The sequence below is a fragment of the Arvicanthis niloticus genome, chromosome 2 (genome assembly GCF_011762505.2).
Source record: "Arvicanthis niloticus isolate mArvNil1 chromosome 2, mArvNil1.pat.X, whole genome shotgun sequence".
Taxonomy (NCBI): domain Eukaryota; kingdom Metazoa; phylum Chordata; class Mammalia; order Rodentia; family Muridae; genus Arvicanthis; species Arvicanthis niloticus.
This window is the reverse complement of record NC_047659.1, coordinates 36,245,438-36,258,098: the sequence shown is the minus strand read 5'-3', so window position 1 is coordinate 36,258,098 and position 12,661 is coordinate 36,245,438. Positions and strand designations below refer to the sequence as shown.

General features: G+C 38.2%; 1 protein-coding gene across 15 annotated transcripts in view; it reads left to right on the top strand.

The window, feature by feature from the left end:
- Positions 1 to 12,661, top strand: part of Baz2b (bromodomain adjacent to zinc finger domain 2B) — a 291,302-nt gene that overhangs the window by 200,287 nt on the left and 78,354 nt on the right. The window lies entirely within an intron of this gene.

The window sequence follows — 12,661 nt, the reverse complement described above, 5'->3', positions numbered from 1 at the left end:
GCTTTGCGTTACTTTTCTTACTGTGTTGCAAAACTCCAGAATTCTATTAACACTGGAACACGAATATGATAAGCAGACAAATTTAGTTTATCCTCTGCAGTTCATGTTTGGGCTTTGAAATGAATGAAATTGTAAATTAGCACAAAGAGAAAGCCTGTGGGTTCTCATGTAACCCCAGGTTAGACCCTCTCTTGAGTGTTTGATCATCCATCTCCACCCTGGAAGGCGGGCCCTGCTCTCTGCCACTGTTTACTGTTTCTGGACTTTTATGTAAATGAAGTCATACATGCTTTTGTGGCGTGTGTCTTTCATAATTCTTTTAAAACATTTATATGATTATTTATATAGTAGCTCACTCTTTTATCTTACTAGTACTACTTTGTTTTATGACCATGCCAGAACTTGTGTAATCATTCGCTGGCTGACAGGTGAGGGAATGTTTTAGCTTGAGGCAATCACAAGGGTTCAAGTTACAAGCCCTTGTGTTTACACATGTTTTTATTTCTCTTGGGTAAATACCTGGGCTGGGGATTGCTAGAGAATATTCTAAGTATATGCTTACTTTGAAATTTGGCAAGTGTCTTTCTAAAGTGGCTATAACATTTATCTTCTACAAGTACCATGTAAGAGTTGACACCACGAAGTCAGAGTGCTTAGTGTGTCATTGAAGAACATTTTAAATCATTACAGTAGATGTATTATGACATCCATCTGGCTTTGGTTTTGAATTCTTTTGTTTTTTGAAATTAGACATAATTACATTGTCTTCTCTTTCCTGCCCCCCCCGCCCTTCCCACATGTCACGCTCAAATTCATGATCTCCGTTTCTTTAATTATTACATAGATAGTTTTAAATATATAAAGATATATGCTCAGTCCATGTAATGTTACATGTATGTTATAATTTCAGCTGTGGGTTCCTTGGTGCTGACTTTAATATGTATACCTCTGGAGACTAATAATATTGAGAAAATTTGCATGCACCCTCTTGTCATGTTTCTCTTTTCTCAATATATCTGGATTCATGCTGGGGCTATCTTGCTTTCCAACCTGTGTAATTTTTGTATCTCTGCTTTGTTTTATGAGCTTTTGCTGTTTGGTACAAGATCAAATAGAACTGATAACAGACATAGTTGACTTTTGAGGTTTTATTTAATTTAGTATTGATTTTGACACATAGTTGCATCTATTGAAATGCTGACACAGCCTTTGATTTTTATCTTGCTAATAAGGTGAATTAATTGACTAATTTTTATATGATAAATTCTTGTAGCCTTCAGGGATCAAATTCCAATTAATTATGTTGTATTGTTTTCTTAAAGCATTGTTGAGATTCTGTTAGGCAAACTGTATGAGTGAGTACTCATCAGGATTATTGGTCCATGGTTCTTTTCTTGTCATTCTCTGTTGCAAATTATTTGGGTGAGTCCCCATTCTTACTGTGTTTTGGAAGAGTATAGAATTTTGTTCACTTTTCTAAATGTTTGCCAGAATTCAGCAGTGAAGTCTTCTAAGCCTTGAGGTAGGTGTGTGTGTGTGTGTGTGTGTGTCTGTGTGTCTGTGTGTGTCTGTCTGTCTGTCTGTCTGTCTGTCTGGTGTAAACTTTGGTTTCATAAGATGCTAAGTCACAGCTTTACCTTTGTAGAATACTCATACTCATTGGTTCATCATGGTCCTACTTTCAGGATGTTTTGGTTTTCATCTCTAGGAGAACATATGCAAACAACACAGGTTATCCTTTTATTTAAGTGAGGTTTTATTGGTATAGACATTTTAAAAAACCATTCTAAAAATGGTTACCCATTATGATTTTATTGTGATCTGAAAATATTGATGCCATCATACCTTTCTGGTCACTACCTTCTGATAATGTTTTTAAAGAAGCTCCTGCTGGTCTTTGTGCATTTGAAAATGTTTGGATCCACAAAATGTTCAAGCAGAAATGAGTCTCTTGTTGGTGGTTTCCTTACTTTATGATTACCCCTCAATTTCAGCTGCTCTGCCTGCTGTGGACTCTGTAGCATGTCAGACTCTACTTCCTGAGCCAACCTTAAAAGCATTTACAACAAAGCAACATCCAATTAACAGATCTGCTGGGAATGACTTTGCCTATTTATTTATTTATTTATTTATTTATTTATTTTTATTTAATTTATATGAGTACACTTTAGCTGTCTTCAGCCATACCAGAAGAGGGCATCAGATCTCACTGCAGATGGTTGTGAGCCACCATGTGGTTGCTGGGAATTGAACTCAGGACCTCTGGAAGAGCAGCTAGTGCTCTTAACTGCTGAGCCATCTCTCTTGCCTTTCAAAAGTAGATTTCAGATATTCTCCATTGGCTTTGATCTCCTTTGGATAATTTTCAGTATCTTTAGATTGGTTTTAAGTGTGTGTGTGTTTGTGTTTGTGTGTGTGTGTGTGTGTGTTTGTCTGTGTGTGCACACACATGAAGCTTACAAGTGAAAGCTGGAAGTCTCCCTAGGTGACATTCCTTTCTATTTTGTTATTTGAGGCAGGGTGGTTTCTCACTAGGACCTAGGGCACTATGTTGGTTGTGCTGGCAGGTCAGCAAGTCTCCTGGGGTCAACCTTTCTCTCCCTTCCAGGGCACATAGCACTACACCTAACTTTTTACATGCACTAGGAGTCTAATTTATGCAAATATTTTACTGACTGAGCTGTATTCCCAGCCCCAAGTTGGTTGTTATATAGTACAGGCTGGCCCGGAGACCTGCTATGTAGTAGAGGTTAACCTTGAACTCAGAATCTTTCCACATCTATTTTCCAAGTGTTAGGATTAGAAGAGTAATTACCAGGCCTAGCCAGTCCTTTTCTTTTTACTTTTTTATAAATTAGAAACAATTACCATCTTGTATAGGATTATTGTGGCTGTTTCAACACTCTTCCAAAGCTATTGCTAACAAAGAAAAGTACTTTTCAATTTTTACTTTAACCTTAGGTCCCACATCCCAGACACTCCATGTCCATGTGATGGAGGCAATGTAAGCATCACATTCAGATAAGAGTGTAGTCACTCGTGGAGTGAACACATGATACAACCCAAAGTGAAAGAGATTTCAATGGGGATTTGTATTGGCACTAAGATAAAGGAAAGGAGGGAGGGAGGGAGGGAGGGAGGGAGAGAAGAAGGGTGGAGAGGTCCATCAGAGGGACTAGAGCCAAAAACTGGACAGAAGCTGCATATTAGTATTTAAATACAGCTCCTTCATCTGCAGCATCTTTCCCAAGAGCGTTTGAGATCTGAGAGTCATCAGATTAACTTTTCACATAGCCAGGCTGAATGAGATGTTTTGTATATTTCATCCTGTGTAATACCCAAGGTCACATACTGCCCTTCACCCTCTTTCTTCACGTTTGTCTGATGCTCTGCTCATTCTGATCTATTGTATTTCAGCCTCCTGACCACTTACTTCAAATATAAAACTTTCTTTTCTAGATCAGTATCTGAAGTATGTCCCCCATTTTGTCTGAAAAATCTTTCTGTGTGTGTTTTATTCTCATACTTGGCCTTGGGTTATCCAGAGTTGGTGTGGAGGTTAACTTTGCGTCCACTTGGCTGGGGATGCAGGATGCCTTGAATTAAGCATTATTTCTGAATGTGTTCATAATGTATTCTCAGATGAGATTAGCATTTGAATCTATGGGTTAAGAAGAGAAAAGTGCCCTCCCTAGTGTTGGGTGAGCATCACTGAGTTCCTGAGAGCTTACCATCAACTCTCCAGCTCTGGTGTCTCTATCGGCAGCTTTCCTGGTGGGCCACCATAATTGTATTTGCTGATTCTTTATAATAAATCGATGGTTCCTGCAGATTCCATGTCTCTGAATAATGTTGACTAGTACTGACCTTAATTATAGATGACTCCACTGATCAGAGTGGCTAGGTAATTGCTCCCCATTATCTCCCCCGAACCTATTAATTTCCTCCACAGCACTCTTTACAATGTGTAATCACATATTTGATATTGTTTTATCCATCTTTTCCCTATGTTTAAAGAGTAAGGATCATATCTGTTTTCTTCTGCAGAATGTGTTCAGTTAAAACCTGGCACAAAATGCATAAGGGAACTATCATTGAAAGAAAAAGAAGGAAAGTTAAATTTTGTGGGACTAGGACTTGAAAATTACATGATTAATAACAATCCTGTATAATGATGCATTGGATGTCTTGGCAGATGCCCTTGAGCGTCAGGAATGCCTAAAAGACACTGAATGCCAGGTTCATGTGAGGACTGCTTCATACCCATCCTCGGGCTTCTGTGAGGATAAAAACGTGGGCCATTGCTAGGGCTGCTGGTAAAGGCGAGGCTCACAGGCACAACTGTGAAACGTGTTCCATGGCTAAATGGAATCATGAAGGATCACAGACCTGTCAGTGCTCTGGATCCGACAGGCAGGTTAACCATGGAGTGATGGATGCAGATTTGATGTGCAGCACAAAGGTCTAAGAAAATAGCAGAACAGTGTGTTCTTGCTTTGGTTTCATTGTACTGACCATTTTAACTTGAATTATGGGCCAGGGAAAAGCAAGACATCAGGGAAACCCTCAGGTTTTCTAAAGATTTAACACAAGCATGTAAATAAAATGTTTCAAAGCAGGAGGATCTACAATTTTTTTTTTTCTTTTTTTTTTTTTGCTGTGGTATGTTCTGTTTTGATAATTTCAGATGACTGTAAATTTGAGCTGGACAGTAAGCATCAAAAATGTAAGGTATTGTAGAAAACTTATTTGACCAACCACATGCAGGTTTTTGGATTTTTTTGTTTGTTTGTTTGTTTTTTCTTTTAAATCAGATTTATTCCTTGTTTTCTGGTCATTTGCAGGAGAAGTTGTAAAAGGGTTGCCCCATTATTAAAGGCTCAAGGCACTCAAGATATTCCTGTCTCATTTGTTCCTAATCAGAGACAAATGCTCAGTGTGCCCGTGGATGGGGATGTGACATTTTACAAAGGCAGAATGGAAGTACCAAACATCCCAGCTTCTGCACAGTGTGACGTGCTCTTCGAGACTCCTACAGGAGTGCCACAGTGAGCACGCTGTATCTGTCATCATCAGAGGTCCAAGGCACGAAGAACACCAGCTGCAGCAGTAGAGTGCCACACAAGTCTGCTGTCAGCCTGCCTGTCACACCTCACAAAAACATGCATGTGAATTCCTTAATTGTGAGGAGCTGCAGACGGAGGTGCCTTGCTTGTAGGGCAGCGCATAGTGGGGCAGCACCTTGTGGGGCAATAAGGTGCTCAGGTCCTCATGGGCTGTTAGCTAAGTCTTTTTAATAAGGAGGCTGTTAATTTCTGCACCTTCACTCCAGCTTTCTAAGACAGTGAATCCTCTAAGCTACATTTTGGCTTTTCTGGTCTCTGTCAGTTTGGGCTCTTCTTTTCCTCCAGGCCATATGCTTTAAAGAAATAGAAAATCTAGAGGGATATTTTGATGCAACTCTCCCAGATGTAGCAGAAAGAGGTTCTCTCTTCTCAGATATGTTGAAGAACTTGGAAGGAGATAACAATCAATCAATCAATCAATAAGTCAGAGTTGGATCATCTGCTGCAAATTCTTGAGACACAGCCAGCTCCTATGAGATTACTTGGGCACCATCAAGGGAGTCCTGCTTGTTAAGTTCTTGAACAGCACTGACAAACTGAATGGTTTCATGAAGCTGAATCAAATTTCAGTAAATAACCCCCAGGTCTGGTGCAAATTGATCAGTGACCTCATTGAAGTAATGAGCAGTCTGTCATGCATTTCAGGGAAGCAGGAGAGAGGTCAGTGCTATTTTAGGGTCAAAGAACATCCAAGTAAGTCATCCTGCTAGCATTATTTGAATTTTAAAATTAAATTTATTTATATTTAGCATTATTCATACAGAGTATATATTCAGACTTATTAAAAGTATTTGTAACAGAGATAATGAAAGTATATCTTGATGTTTTATTTAGAATTCCTTCATCTTGTTTCACGTGATCCTTTATTCTTTCTGACTAATTAGGCAAGACTGTTTGCAAGGCTTAATCTCAAGGTCCAGCTAAGCAGCTGACGTAAGGCGGACTCTATAGATTATGCATGTATTTCACTTGACAGTACAAGGAACGCTTAACTGAATGACACCATCAGATGCTGCCTATTGGAGATCATGTCAGCGTTCTGGGGCAGTGCATCAATGCCATATTAGACAGGACTTCAGAGGGTTGCGTTCTGTGGTCTATCCTGCAATAATATAGTGTCCTAGAGAGTGTGCATCTGGTGGATGTCAGTTAGGGTTTCAATTGTTGTGAAGAGACACCAGGACCAAAGCAACTTTTATAAAGGACAACATTTAATTGGGGCTGGCTTACAGGTTCTGAGGTTCAGTCCATTATCATCAAGATGGAATGTAACTTGTTTAGTTTAGCACTGTTTAATACATATGAATAAAGTGCTGTTTCGTAAACATGAAAAAAAAATCATTTGACTATACTGAAGAGGCAACATTTAAAAACCAACCTGAGATGGAGTTTGGACCTTAGTAAAAGACTGCCAGGTTTCAAGTTTACCAGCAGTAGAGGGTCAGTCAAGGCTGCCAGAAGTCTTCCTAGAGGTTTAGTAGACACAGCAGGGTTTCGTTACCTACATCACACTGAAGGTGAGCATATGAGTCCTTTTCTTTGCAGTTGCTGTGCTAATTCTTAAGTCTTCATTTAAGGCTTTCCAGTGTCCAACTGTCTTTTCTCTCACTTTAAACTTTCTTTATTCATTTCTTTATTGTGTGCTTACACACACGTCCTCATGGCAGTCAGAGGATAAATGCTGGGAGTCAATTCCCACCTTCCACTCTTGTTTCTGCTGGCTCACAGGGCACGCCAGGCTAGCCATGCTGGGATTGCAGATGTACCTACCTATCTGTTTCATGGACTTCAGTTACTTGACTCAGCTCATCAGGCTTGCCCAGCAAGTACTTTTACTCCCTGAATTATCTTCTTAGTCTCTATCTACCTTTTCTTAAGTGAGGAATATTTAATGGGAGGTTGAACTCAAGAACCTAAGCATTTTTGGAATATTATATTACCTTTCACTAGCAGGACTTTGTAGTTTTAGTTGGAGACTTAGTAGTAAGTTACTGAAGAAAAATAGTATGTCCAAATCTGTTAAGTGATATTGGTAACTAATCCAGTATTAGGGGTTAGAGTGTATCTTCTTGTTACGAAGAAAAAAGATGTGTTGGAGCTCAGATCACAGTGCTTCGCCATGGCATGTTCTCTTACTTGGAGATGGGCTCTTACAGTAGTCTTCCAGTTACAAAGAAGTCAGTGAGTAGGCCCTTCTGGGCTGTGGCATGCCCTCATTCAAGACCTTTCCAGTGAGGACAAAGGAGACTACCTGAGGCTAGGAGAGAAGATGGAACAGATCCTTTCCTGGTGCTCCAGTGGTAGCCAAGGGTGCATGGCCCTGCCATCATCCTGACTTAGGCCTTAGCAGTAGTTCTAAGCATATTCTAAACCACCTAGCTGTGGTAAACTATGAAGACAGCACTAGCAAAGTAATATGCTCTGTGTGGTTTTGAAAGCTGGAATAATAGTTTCTATTCATTGTTGGAAAACAGATTTTCTTGTTTATTGAAGAAAAACTTTGTTTAAAATTATTCCCAGTTATTTTTTCCTTTTAATAATAAAGCAGTGTTTGAATGTTTTCAATGTATATCAGATATATGTTTTTTTTTTTTTTTAGCATTTTTAACTCCTTTCAGTAGATTTAATAAAAATGTTCATTACAAAGAAATTATTCTAACCTCTTAGATTAAAGTGGCACAAATTAATAGCTTTTTTTTCCCAAAGCAATCCATGCTTTTAGTGACTTGTTTTTCTCATAAATACACTGTTTGAAGAGAAATAGTTAACTTCACAGTGGAGAATCCTGGCAGGCAACATTTAATCTAGTGACAAAATTAACATCAGCAGTGCTGCAAAGAAACATGGGCCTTGGGTATCCACCTCAGTGATGTAGAACTTCTTCTGATCGTTACAAAACATTAGACAAACTCCAATCTCTGGTTTATATCAACTATTGAAGCACAAGACAAAAGTTGTAGCTAACTGAAGAAAGTTAAAAGCACAAAATTCAATGTAATAAGGGATTCTTGAATCTTGGGACAAAGAATAGCATTAATGGGAAATATGGTTAAAGCCAACATATTTTTTTTTTTTTTGCCTAATTAAGCTTAATTTCTTGGCTTTGAAGGTTGATCTATAGATGTATGTAAGATATTGGCAAAGGAGGGGCTATAGAAAAGAAACATAGGTATTTGTTGTTACTTTTTCAATTTTGTGATTATAATAAAATAATCTCGAAATAAGTACTTGAAAATAAAATTAAGTCAGCTTGGTTATGCTTGTTGTAATCCCAGGATGGAGACACTGAAGCAGAAAGGCCTTAGGACATTGCCAGTCTAAGCCACGTACTGAGTCCAAGGCTAGCGTGTACTACGTTATGAATTCCTGTCTCAAGAAAAAAAATAAATGAATGACTAAAATCTGTTGTAGTCCATACATCTTCTAAATACTAACACTTAAAGTTTGAGTGGCTCTGAATAAGAGAGTACACAAGTTAGATAAAGATCATTTGTGGAGAAACGCTCTGTCCACATGAAGTACAGAAGTCTTCTTGTTGTTTGTTAATTAAAGTTCAAATTTATATTTTCCTTATTTTGTGTTTCAAATACTTAAACATTAAAATGGTTAAGAATTCAGTGTATTAACTGATAATTGAATTATTCAATTGATAGCAATTTCAGTTATGTTTGTTTTGATCGATATGCTTCATTATTACTGATTTAAAGACCCATGGGATATATTTGAATGAATACCAGTTTCTAGGATTAGCAGTGCTTTACAGGTTACAAACCAGAGACTGATTCTGCAATGATGTAAATCATGTGGGCAGTATTAAAAGGTTGTAGACACGGAGCAGCAACTTTGAGTAGCATTGAAAGATCAAGAGCAGTTCTGGCATACAGAAAGGCAACCTGTATAGTAAGCTTTGATTGGGTTTTGTTGTTTCTATTTTTAAAGATTAGATGTTTTCCATACTGGTTCCTTATATCAACTATGTTTATTTCGACCTTTGGACTTTTCCAGAGTGGTAGGAGACTTTGCTCACAGGTGATTTAGGCTCAGGGCATTACTTTAGTCTATGTATTATTATTTGCTTCCGATGAGGTGGAAAGTCCTTATTGTTCACTGATAGTAACAAAAGTGCTTGGTAACTGTTTATAATATCATTCCTCATGACTGACATATTGGCATTTGCTTTCTGCTTTTAATAAATTTAAGTGTGTCACCTGGTAGACTTGAAAAGTTGTGCTAAAAACTATTCAGCTTATCATGAGAACCTTAGTTGTGATCTCCAGCACACATTTAACAAAAACAGGCATGGTAATGCACATCTCTGATCTGTGCCGGGGAGGTCAAGACAGGCACATCTGGAATTCATTTTCCACTAGGCAAATCGTAGAGTTTTAGGTTCAGTGAGAGAACCTTTCTCAAAACAAATGTTTGAAAGTAATGGAGAAAAAGTTAACATTGAGCACACACGTGTGCATGTGTTCCTGACCACATATATGAACATGTATACAACACACACACACACACAATGCAACACTCACAACATGAGAGAAATAATTCCCTTGTGAGCAATAGCTTCAGATTTTAAGATGGTTTACAACCACAGGCTTCCTCTTGGCCCTGGCAGCATTGGTGTAATCCTAACAGTAGATTTTTTGCTGTATAAAAAGATAAAATCTACAGTACAGATATTGAATTTGCTTATGTGACTAAATAAACTTCAGTGAAGACGTTATATTTTTAGTAATTTAAAGAGTGACTCTTGATTAGCTTAGCCTTTTAAAGGATAACTGCTTTTCTGTTGTCTATAGTAGGTACTGAGATCTTCATTAAGTGTTTTGCACAGAGTAAAAATTAAATAAATTTTTCCTTCATAGCTTTATATCCTAGTCATGGTATAATATAAGTAGATGTTGAATAATATAAATATTTAGAAGCATATTTGGGGAGATCCAGGGGGATATTTCTTGGGTAATGAGCAGTATATTTTAATATAGTAAAGAACAGATATGATTACATAAAACAAGTCACAGAGAAGAGTATATTGTCTCTGAGGTTCTGAAGTGCAAGAGAGAGTGTGACAAAAGTGCCACAGTGGGAGTCAGTCTGTCAAGTCCCTCTGTAACCTGACTGTCCAGGAATGGGGGAAGCACGAGTACAGGGAGAGTCCATTCCTGCACTCATGGGACTGGTCTGACACGGAGGAGTCCGTTCCCACTGAGATGCTCAAATGGTGCTGGTGTAGGAAGAGGGAACAGACAGGATAAAGTCTTTAAGAATGCTTTCATTTGTAGGAAGGAAAAGAAGACCCAATAAAGATATCACACATTCAGACCCGCCTTTTACAGCACTTTTTTTAATAGTTAAAAATCTTTTACTGTGATCAGATATCTTCTTGATTTTTAATTGTTGCTACAGGAGTGATAAGCATTTAGTTATTTTATGTTTTCTGCCTATGAGACTAAGATTTAGCTCTTTTGCTCATTCAAAATAATGAAAATAATGTCTAATTACATTTCATGCATGTTTCTTAAGCAAATATATTAGTTCTCATAAAATTGTTTTTGTCAGTTTTAGCCATCACTAATTTCAGCGCTTTCAGTTTTTCATAATATTTTGTGTAGTTTCGGGAGCTTCAATATGTTCAATAGTTGTTTTTTTAAATTAAGCCATGGCTACATACATATAGCCTGCAGGTAACAATTGAATCCTACTTGCTTTTTTTAAGTAGAAATGAGATGGGCCTTGCACGATATCTTTGTCAACAAAAGCAACATGCTTGTAAACATTAGGACTTGAGTTTAAGCTCCCATGTACTCATGTAGAAAAGAAAAAAAAATCAGAAACTTAGTGTGGTTGTCCAGCCCCAAGGAAATGGAGCTCTGTGGGTTCCGGGCCTTGTTGTCCCACCAGCCTATCTAGTCAGTGTGCTGCAGACCAGTGAGAGAGAGTCTGTCTTGAAGGAAATGGGGGACAATGCCCGAGAATGACACCAAGTTTGTCCTACAGTATCCTCATTCTATCTCAGGCACACACATATGCACATATATCATATATTTACTTATTTGTAAATAGTAATGACTATAGAGTTTACACAATTGGAATTTTGAGTTTAGCTCATTTGTCAGAAACATGTGTGCACACGCGCACACACACATTTGTAAAGAAAACGTTTGATTGGCACAACTGAGTCAAGAAGTTGATTTAGTTGGTTAGCACTAGAGATGGTGATTGTTTACTTAACTGTATTTGTTCCTCTTTTATCTGAACTCAGCTTCAAAGCCAATGTCTAGAATCCTTAATAATTCAGAAGTAAATTCAGATTTTAAAAAATTCACTAATTTTCTATTCTGGATTTAAACAATAAAACCAGATTGACTGATTAGAATGTGCACACAAGATTGAGTTTATAGCCACGTGTGGAGCTCATGCCTTTAATCCCAACACTCAGAAACCAGAGGCAAGCAGATCTCTGTCAGTTGGAGGCCAGCCTGGCCTACGTATCAAGTTCCAGGCTAACCAGGGAAACCCTGTGCCAGCATAACAAACTAATAAACTAACCAAGTGAAAAACAGAACAAGCCCCCAAGCACGGCCCCCCCCCCCAATCCGCTGGTGTCCTTCGCTGTCCTGTTGCCTTACAGACTGTGCTCCTATTGTGTTAGCGCTCTCTGGACTTTCCCACTGAGAGCAGCTATTCTTCACTGTCTGGAGCAGTTCCCTGAAGCCAAACTTCTTCCTTTAGAAGATAGACTTCTTCTCTTTGAATACTCTTATTTTAATAAAAATATTAGCATTATTTCATTTAGAAAACATAACAGTCAGTCTATGGGAGTCTTTAGGTCTGTCCCTTGTTCTCTTAAGAACAAGAAAATCAGAGTTAACATTTGATATAAACAGCTAAATGATAAGCAAAGGTATTCCCATTCATAACTCACTTAAATTTACTTCAGGGATTAATTAGTTAATTAATGAAAATGTCATCCATGGTCACAGTTAGACCAGAGATAATACAGCAGTATTGCTGTGTTTGAACACTACAGCTCAGTCGGATTCACAAAGTAGATGGTCTGCTTTCTTATGGAGTCCTGGGAGACCCTAATCTAGGGCAAGCCCTTGACTGATGTTATGCTGCATAATAACAATAATCTTGTAGTCAAGAGTTTCATTAATTAGCACAGGCTAGGCTTGAACTCTTTACGCAGCCCAGGCTGGTCTAAAACTTTGAATCCTCCTGCCTTGACCTTTTGAGTGCAGAGTTACAGATGTGTATCACCAACTTAAATGCAAAGTAAATTATTTTATTTAATTTATTTCGGTCCAGGTCTCATTAAGTAGTCCTGGCTGGTCTAGAACTCACTACACAAACCATGTTGTCCTTCAGTCACAGAGATCGGTCTGCCTCTGCCTCCTGAGCACTGGGATTAAAGGTGTGCCCTACCATTCAGAGTAAATTCTTTAAAGAACCTAGAATACTAGGTTTAATACTCTGTTTTCATAGGAAGAGGACAAAGTGTCCTTATTATTTCCTGTGAGTAAAGGAAA